Raw genomic sequence first — 10,761 nt, forward strand, 5'->3', positions numbered from 1 at the left:
ATAGTAGAAGACACTTGCCCAAGGTGCCACGCAGTGGGACTGAACCCGGAACCATGTGGTTGGTAGGCAAGCTACTTACCACACAGCCACTCTGGCACCTATGTAAACTATATTATTTGTCTAATGTGTTCCAATATTTTTGTAAATATAGATAACGTAGTAAGAGGAGAAATAGATAGTCTAGAAGAGAAGAGAAGAAGCTTTTTTCAAACTAGAGACCTGTTCCAAGTGTTAGCAACAGACTGAACTCTTCCCAAAAGCAAACACAGGGCAAGTGATGAAGGTGAACATGGTGACAGATTAAGTCCACCACACATAAATAGCCTCAATTACTTTGATAAGCTACCACACAAATTCTTTCAAAATTTCAATCAATAACAGTAACAACGTAGAGTCAAGTGGACTTGTCCATCAAGGAATAGACACAATGCAGCAGCCAGCCTCTTCACCAGTTCTTCATTACTGAATTTATCTGGCTCATCTTTTCAATCCTGCAAAAGTCTAATGTATTCAGAAAATACAGTGCTGACCCCCAAGGTAAAATTCGATTAATTAGAAATGGCTGTTAAAAAAGGAGAATTACATAATTTAAGAATCAATACTAAACAACGTGCCACAAATTAAAAATTACCAACAGGCAAAGGACTACTAATTAAAGACATTTGTAAATTAACTCAGTTATAAATTAACTCTTTAAGCTGATTCATTGATTTATGTTATGGGTTGTGTGGTTGAGAAATTCACTTGATAACCATAAGGGCTCAGGTTCAGTCCCACTATAGGACATCTTATGCAAGAATCTTCTACTATAACCTTTGTTTAATACCTTGAGGATGAAATTTAGTGAACAGAAACTGCAGAAGCCTGTTGACCACACACACACACACACACATTCACTCAATTCACTCTGTAAAATGGTTGGCAGCAAGCAGAGCAATAAATAAATCATCATCTTTTTAAAATTCCCTTTTCCAGATAGAATTATGTTGAGGCAGATTCTTTTCCATGGCCAGATGCCGTTTCTTTCACCAGCCCTCACTTGCTTCCAAATAAGGTGATATTTCCCCGTGACTAGACATGTTTTCACGGAAGTTTGGAAACAAATGACACTTGTATGATGGTGACACGTGTTAACAACTATCATGCAATGTCAAGGCAAGATGATTGTATACCCCCCACCCCACCCTGCGCGCACACACACACATACACACACACATATATATACATGTATATATATATGATGGGCTCTTTTTCAATTTCCATCTACCAAATCCAATCACAAATCCACTTTGGTCACCCTGGGGCTACTGTAGAAGGATTGTACCAAAGTACTAAACATTAGGATTGAACCCAGAACCATGTAGCTGGAAGACAAACCTTTTACCACACAGCCACACCTGTGCCTATATATAACCTCTGTGTGTGTGTGTGTGTGTGTGTGTGAGTCGTCTAAGAGTCCATAAGTCAGGGAAAAGATGCACTCGTATATCTGTCAGTAGAGTGGGTATATTTATCAGCTGAAATGTACAGTATTATATATTCATCATGGCTGATCATACCAATCGGTTTTGCATGAAGAATACAATGGAGTGTCATGTAACAATCCGCTTACATAGCCTTACACTCATCAGAGTTAGGTGATATGGAAAGGAATATGGTGAGAGCAGTCACCATATTCTTTTCCATAGCAGCTAACCCTGATGAGTGTAAGGTTATATAATTAGATTGTTACCTAACACTTCGTTGCATTCCTAGCACAAAACCGATTTGTAAGATCAACCATGATGGATATATAATCCTGTACATTTCAGCTGATAAATATACCCACTCTATGTATGTATATATATATATATATATATATATATATATATATATATCATCATCATCATCATCATCATCGTTTATCGTCCGCCTTCCATGCTAGCATGGGTTGGACGATTTGACTGAGGACTGGTGAAACCGGATGGCAACACCAGGCTCCAATCTAATTTGGCAGAGTTTCTACAGCTGGATGCCCTTCCTAACGCCAACCACTCAGAGAGTGTAGTGGGTGCTTTTACGTGTCACCCGCACGAAAACGGCCACGCTCGAAATGGTGTCTTTTATGTGCCACCCGCACAAGAGCCAGTCCAGGGGCACCGGCAACGATCTCGCTCGAAAAACTTCATGTGTCACTCGCACAAGAGCCAGTCCATGGGCACTGGCAACGATCTCGCACGAAAGATATCATGTGTCGCCCGCACATGAGCCAGTCCGGGGGTGGTGGGGGCACTGGCAAACGATCTCGCTCGAAAAAGCCTCATGTGTCGCCCGCACAAGAACCAGTCCAGGGGCACTGGCAACGATCCCGCTCGAAAGACCCCATGTGTTGCCCGCACACGAGCCAGCCCGGGAGCACTGGCAAACGATCCCGCTCGAAAGATATCATGTGTTGCCCGCACACGAGCCAGTCCAGGGGCACTGGCAACGATCCCGCTCGAAAGATATCATGTGTCGCCCGCACATGAGCCAGTCTAGGGGCACTGGCAACGATCCCGCTCGAAAGATTTCATGTGTCACCCGCACAAGAACCAGTCCAGGGGCACTGGCAACGATCCCGCTCGAAAGAATTTATGTGTCACCCGTACATGAGCCAGTCTAGGGGCACCGGCAGCGATCTCGCTCGAAAAAAAACCTCATGTGTTGCCCGCACATGAGCCAGTCCAGGGGCACTGGCAAACGATCCTGCTCGAAACAATTCATGTGTCACCCGCACAAGAGCCAGTCCAGGGGCACTGGCAACGATCCCGCTCGAAAGATTTCATGTGTCACCCGTACATGAGCCAGTCTAGGGGAACCGGCAGCGATCTCGCTCGAAAAACCTAAAGTGTCACCCGCACAAGAGCCAGTCCAGGGGCAATGGCAACGATCCCGCACGAAAGATATCATGTGTCGCCCGCACATGAGCCAGTCCAGGGGCACTGGCAACGATCCCGTTCGAAAGATATCATGTGTCGCCCGCACATGAGCCAGGCCAGGGGCACTGGCAACGATCCCGCTCGAAAGATTTCATGTGTCACCCGCACATGAGCCAGTCTAGGGGCACCGGCAGCGATCTCGCTCGAAAAAAAACCTCATGTGTCGCCCGCACATGAGCCAGTCCAGGGGCACTGGCAACGATCCCGCTCGAAAGAATTTATGTGTCACCCGTACATGAGCCAGTCTAGGGGCACCGGCAGCGATCTCGCTCGAAAAACCTAAAGTGTCACCCGCACAAGAGCCAGTCCAGGGGCAATGGCAACGATCCCGCTCGAAAGATTTCATGTGTTGCCCGCACATGAGCCAGTCCGGGGGCACCGGCAACGACCTCGCTCGAAAAACCTCATGTGTCACCCGCAAGCCGGCCCAGGGGCACCAGCAACGATCTCGCTCGAAAGATTTCATGTGTCGCCAGCACATGAGCCAGTCCCGGGGCACTGGTATCGATCCCGCTCGAAAGATTTCATGTGTCTCCCGCACATGAGCCAGTCCATGGGCACTGGCAACGATCCCGCTCGAAAGATTTCATGTGTCACCCGCACATGAGCCAGTCCAGGGGCACTGGCAACGATCCCGCTCAAACAATTTCATGTGTCACCCGCACATGAGCCAGTCCAGGGGCACCGGCAACGATCTCGCTCGAAAAACCTCATGTGTCACTCGCACAAGAGTCAGTCCAGGGGCACTGGCAACGATCCCGCTCGAAAGATTTCATGTGTCGCCCGTACATGAGCCAGTCCGGGGGCGCTGGCAACTCGATTTCGATTTCACTTGCCTCAACAGGTCTTCACAAGTGGAATTTAGTGTCCAATGAAGGAAGGAAGGTACGCATAAGTGGGCTGGCTGGGCCTTAGATTTAGGTCTCACTTGGCTTTCCGGGTCTTCTCGCGCACAGTGTATTTCCAGAGGTCTCGGTCAGAAGTCATCGCCTCGGTGAGGCCCAATGTTCGAAGGTCGTGCCGTACCACCTCATCCCAGGTCTTCCTGGGCCTACCTCTTCCACAGGATCCCTCAACTGTTAAGGTGTGGCACTTTTTCACACAGCTATCATCATCCATTCTCGCCACATGACCATACCAGAGCAATCGTCTCTCTTGCACACCACAACTGATGCTTCTTAGGTCCAACTTTTCTCTCAAGATACTTACACTCTGTCTAGTATGCACACTGACATTACACATCCATCGGAGCATACTGGCTTCGTTCCTTGCGAGCCTACACATGTCCTCAGCAGTCACGGCCCATGTTTCATATATATATATATATATATATATATATACATATACATATCCAAAATTGCAAACTTGGACAATTGTGGAGATCTCTTCCACATGAAATCATTAGTTGTTTACTTATTCTACAAATGAAGAACATTTATCAATCAATGTAATATTGAGCACTGAATTTTGGTGTTTGACACTAGTGTATATATGTATGTGTATATATTTCATGTAATGCTAAGAAGTGATGCACAGTACCAGAATTTTTTACTTAAGTCAAATGTACAAACAGCTTCAAATTGTTGTTAGAGTATCTGCATAAGTGGGTTCTAGACTGACCCTTTTGTACTGGCATCAAGTTGTATTAGTTGTAATAATGAAGTCAAACTGAATAGTGATATCTTGAAATCATTTAATATGTATGTTTCAGGTTTTCGTAATATATAACAGGAAGTGTATCCATTACATAAACCTTCCTCAGTTAAAGCATTTTGAGATACCAATGTAATAGATGCATTTCCTATTATATATTATGCAAACCTGAAATGTACATAGTGAATGATTTCAAAATATCAGTCTTTAGTTTAACTTCATTATATATACATACATACATACATACATACATACATACATATGCACACATGTACATACATACATACATACATACATGTATATACACGCAAACACACACACATACACACACGCACTGGCACACACACACACACACATATATATATATGTTTATACTATTTGGTAAAGTTGATTCAAAGATCATGTGGAACAGTATTCACAAAGAATTCAATATGTGGTGCACAATACAAGGAATCACTAATTCACCTTCACTTCCCAAATATAGTTATCAGTTACCTTTAATTGATATATAATATCTTCATCACCATTTTCCTTTTTCTCTTTTCCTTGTTGTCATGGTTGGGTTTTTTCATTTATTATTTCACTTGTTTTGCATTACTTACAGAGGATGTAAACTTTCATGCACAAGCACACACACACACACACACACACACACACACACATACACACACACACACACACATGTACATACATACATACATACATACATACTGTGGAGATGCAATGAGCCGGAAGGAAAGGGCTATGACATCAAAGGTCAAAGAACCTGACTGGAACAGAAAGGGAAGAGAGAAGTGAGGAAAGCAAGACCAGGGTTGTGCTCTTTCAGCGTGGGGCACTCGCAGTGAACAGACATCAACGGAGAAAGCTAGTGGGATTGGTAGTAACAGCTGCTAACATTAGGTGCGATGGGTAGGGCACATGTTTTGGACTTAGTACAGCTGGACAGCCAGCAACAAGAAGGTAGGTGAACCATATCTTATTTCCCCCACATTACAGTTCCCTCATACTACAAACTATTTTGGCACTCATGTATACATATATTTCTCCATTGTTGTTGTCCCCTTCCACAAGATGGCAGTGATGCCATCAGTCCTTTCTATGGCAAAGGAAATGTAGTGGCCTGGATCCGTAAGATCAAGGTAGTGGCCAGGCTACAAGGCTCTGATGATGTACTTGGTCCCATGGCCCTGTACCTAGAGGGAAGTGCACTGGTGCTGTACCTTGAGATGGACGAGGAAGACCAATTGAGCATAGCAAAGTTTAAGCAGTGCTTGAGGGAAGCTTATATGGAGGGAACGTATGCCGTGTTTGCTAAGATGGGAATGGTCAGATGGGTAAGAGAACAGATCAATGAATATGCCACAGAGGTTTGGAGACTGGCCATGCTATCCAGTTTTATTGGAGAGGGTTTGGAGAAGGCAGCATGACTGGCTTTTGTAAATTGCTTTCCAGATGACATATCGGTGCAACTGCAACAACTGCCAGGCAGTGAGAAAATGCCAATGAGCTCACTTATCACTCAAGGCTGCGAGTCGATACAAAACACTGAGTGGAAAGCAGTGGTGATGGCAGCTGCAGAAGCCTGCAATGTAGTGAAACAACTGGTAAAGAACGGGGAGAAGAAAACTTCCATGGAGTGACAACGACCGTTCATGGGCTGGTGCTTCAAGTACCAGGGACTACACATGACAAGAGACTGCATGGAGATGAAACCTGGACCCATTTGCTACTGGTGCAGACAGACTGGGCATATCACTCAAAATTGCAGCCAGGGAAAAGGCCACAGGGAAGTTGCTGCCTCTCAAACTTCCCCCACGAGCAAGTAGAGGCACTTGTGCAGTTGCTACCTGTAGTTGGAGTCATGGTTGGGAGAGAATCATTCAAAGCCCTCATGAATACAGGCTGTATGACATCTCTCATGACCCCAAGGGTGACAAAAAATGGAAGGGGACAAGTAGGGTTCAGGCGGTCAATGGCAGCAAAATTGGATGTAAGTGTACCAGCGACATGGAGATAGTGGTTTGGGGCACAATATTTTGATTTACCATGTGGTAAACAGAATTGACATGGTGACGAGAATGGATGCAATCAACTGCTTTGGTGGTGTCAGTATTAGTGGAGGCATGGTTTCATTTGGTGGTGCAGGGGCATCATGCACCTTGAGTTTGCAACATGAGAGGGAGCAGTACTCCATGAGGGACTGTACTACTTACACCATTGAGGACAAAGATTTTCAAGTGGTGCTCTACAGTCAGTGGTGGACAGTAGAGCAGTGCTGAAAAGGGGAGCCTCTGATGCTGAAGAACAGGCTGAGCTGCTACCAGCATACCTTGAAAGGACATGCCAGGAGTGAGTTTGAAAGAGAGGCAAAGAGTCAGATTAAAGAGGGTGTCCTTATCCTGTGGAAGGAGGAGGTGGTGAGCAGAGTACTACCACTAATGACAGTGGTGTAGCCAATAAAGGGCAATATCAGGCCGGTATTGGACTTTCAAGAGCTGGTATTAGACTTTCATGGGCAATGAGGTGACTGACATCTGCAGTGAGATGCTGTGTGAATGGAGGCAAACAATGAGGGTGGCAATGATTGTCAACAAATTAGCATATTTGCAGCTCTATATGAGTGAGAAATTGTGGCAGTATCAGCTGGTGCAATATAAGGGTCAGAAATTCTGTTTAACTAGGCTGGTTTCAGGCTAAATTCTGCATAAAAAATCATGCAACAGTGCTCAAGTTTATCCTGGGAAAGGACAAAATAAGAAGGGCCACCAATTCCTAAATAGACGAAATCTTGGTAGACTAGACTGTGGTGTCTACCACAGAGGTTGTAAGTCATCAAAAGAAGTTTGGGCAGATTGCAAAGCCACCAGAGCCAATAGTTGGAGGAGTTACACAGGGGTTCAAACCTCAAAGACATAAAACAGGCTTGTTGGTGTTTCGAAGGAGGAATGAGATCCTGGGACTGGGTACCAGCATCAGCAAGAGAGAACTATTCAATGTGTGGGATATTAGTGGGTCACTACCCAATCGCAGGATGGCTACAAACAGTGTGCAGTTACATCAAGAGATGAGCAGAGAGACAAACTGAGAGAGAGTGTGATGGTGATGATGCAGGAGATCCTAGAGAGGACAAGAGCAGAAGACCCAGTAAGAGGAAACTGGCACATGCCCAAATTGGAAAATGGGACCGTATGGTGTGATGCTAGCAGCATAGCAGTAGGGATTGTACTGGAAATCGGAGGCCTGGCTTTGAAAAGTAAACGGTTACAACCATATCAACATGGCTGAGTTGGACACAGTGCTGGAGTGGGTGAATCTGGCCCTGAAATGGGGGATGCACTTTATTGAAATCTGAACCGATTTGGCCACCATGCGTGGCTGGATAAGGATCAGTGATCACTGATGAAAATGCTGCCTAGGGGTTCTAAGAGAACTAGCTGCCAAATTTGGTTTGAAGCTGAGCATGGTCTTTGCGCTTTCAGAAAGGAACAAAGCAGACATTCTATCCAGGGTGAGAAAAGCCTGGTTGGAGGAGCCAGAAGATTCAAAGCAGGGGATTGCTGCAGTGTGTCAGTTAAGTGACTTGAAACTGAGGAGACTGCCTGTCATGCATCATATGGGTGTGGATAGAACCCTGTATCTTGCCAGGAGGGTTGACGCTGACATTACTAAACAGAACATCCAAAAGGTAGTTGGAAACTGTGATAGGTATCAATCCTTCAACCCTGCTCCAGGTGTGCATGAACAGGGAAACATCTCAGTAGCACACAACTGGAGACGATTGGCAGTGGATGTGACACACTACTGGCAGGGAATGTATCCTTGATGGTCGACTGTGGGACAGGTTGGTTGGCCATTTAGAGATTGCACATATCCTGAACAAGATATTGTTGGAGCGGGGCCCTGTGGATGAATTGCTGATGGACAACAGCACTGCATTTCATTTGGATATACTGAAAGGGATGTTTGATAAGTGGAACATGTGCCACTTCTTCAGAGCAACATACAGACTGAATGGAAATGGGATCGTGGAAAGACATGAATGAATGATCAAGGCCATGGTAGAGAGGGGTGCATCTCACCATCAGAAGCAGTATTCTGGTACAATATGCCGCCCCAATGAGGACAAGCCAAAGTGTCTGTGCCACACAGCGTGATATTCAGATATGAATGATGGCATCTGAGTAAACCATCAGAATGCCCTGCAGAAAAGAGAGGGCTTGTCTTTGTGGAGGTAGGAGATGAAGTGTGGGTCAAGCCTCCGAAGGCATGTTGCATATCTCAGTGGTACAGAGGAAGTGTCGGCTGTTAATTACAAAAGTAATGTTTTTGTGAATTGAATATTGCATCACCTCTTGAATGTTCACAGAACTGTCGCTTTGTTGGATGATGAAGATGGAGGAGAGGAAGAGATTGAGGCTCCCTCCCTATGGAGATCATAGCATGTGAGGTGTCCATCTGGGTAGATGGCAGATTTTGACATGGAGTAAAGTGAGGAGGTGATCTTTGAGATCAGAGGATGCACGTGGGGGAATGAGATGAGCCAGAAGGAAAGAGCAGTGACGTCAATGGTCAAGTGGCCTGACCGGAGCAGGAAGTGGCGAGAGAGGAAGTAAGGGAAGCAAGACCAGGGTTGTGCTCTTTCAGCGTGGGGCACTCGCAGTGAACGGACATCAGTGGAGTGAGCTAGTGGGATTGGTAATAACAGTTGATAACATCAGGTGTGACAGGTAGGGCATGTATTTTGGACTTATTACAGCTAGACAGTCAACAACAAGAAGGTAGGTGAACCATATCTTATTTCCCCATGTTACAGTTCCCTTGTACTACAAAGACATACATACATACATACATATATATGTGCATATGTTCTTTTCTTTAAATGATGGTCTCTCAAGTCTGATAATCATGGTTCAGCAATTTCTTGTTGAACAACCTGCACAGATGATGTGTTTGTAATGATTAAATGTATGTGCTGTTCATAAACTTACTCCCTGCATCAAATCGAATTTACCTGTACAGGTTCTCTGCATGCCATACAGCAGGTGTCAAAATGATTGCAAAACAATGTGATATAACGCACTGCCCAGTTTAGGAATCAAACCCACAATCTTGCAAAGTCTCTATCTACACAGCCATGCCAATATTTCTATGTATGTTTGTGTACGTATATATACACATACACACACACACATACATATACTCTTTTACTCTTTTACTTGTTTCAGTCACTTGACTGTGGCCATGCTGGAGCACCACCTTTAGTCGAGGAAATCGACCCCAGGACTTATTCTTTGGAAGCCTAGTACTTATTCTATCGATCTATTTTGCTGAACCGCTAAGTTACGGGGACATAAACACACCAGCATCGGTTGTCAAGCGATGTTGGGGGAGGGGACAAACACAGACACAGAAACACATACACACATACATATATACGACGAGCTTCTTTCAGTTTCTGTCTACCAAATCCACTCACAAGGCTTTGGTCGGCCCGAGGCTATAGTAGAAGATACTTGCCCAAGATGCCACGCACTGGGATTGAACCCGGAAACATGTGGTTGGTAAGCAAGCTACTTACCACACAGCCACTCCTACGCCTACAAATATAAATATATATATGTGTGTGTGTGTGTATATGTATATGTACAAATATTTATATACACACACACATACACATATACAAACTCTTTAGAAGGGCTGAATCCTGGAAGTACTGTAATACCAGGACAACCCATGGTAAAGGTGGAGCAAGCCCCTAACTCTTTGCCTCATTCTAAAAATCAGTTTAATATTGATGGCTCCCACGCGGGCAACTTGGGTTTAATTCCCAGTCAACTGATGCAATGTTAAAATATAAATATACATCATCATTTAACATCCGCTTTCCATGCTATCATGAGATGGACGATTTGACTGAGGACTGGTGAACCAGATGGCTACACCAGGCTCCAATCTGATTTGGCAGTTTTTTTACAGCTGGATGCCCTTCCTAACGTCAACCACTCTGAGAGTGTAGTGGGTGATGTTAAATGATGATGATGATGATGATAATAAATGTATGTCAACTATACATAATAAATGTTTAATTACATACATCTATATATAAATACATGCATGCTTACATACTCACACACACATGCACACACAC

General features: G+C 44.6%; 1 non-coding gene across 1 annotated transcript; it reads right to left on the reverse strand.

Moving 5' to 3' along the window:
- Window positions 1–10,300: 10,300 nt before the first annotated feature.
- On the reverse strand, window positions 10,301–10,486 carry LOC128248957 (U2 spliceosomal RNA). Its single transcript, XR_008265106.2, has one exon. It is a non-coding gene; the product is annotated as a U2 spliceosomal RNA (small nuclear RNA).
- Between the last annotated feature and the right edge of the window lie 275 nt (window positions 10,487–10,761).

The sequence above is a fragment of the Octopus bimaculoides genome, chromosome 10 (genome assembly GCF_046866305.1).
Source record: "Octopus bimaculoides isolate indiv1 chromosome 10, ASM4686630v1, whole genome shotgun sequence".
Taxonomy (NCBI): Eukaryota; Metazoa; Mollusca; class Cephalopoda; order Octopoda; family Octopodidae; genus Octopus; species Octopus bimaculoides.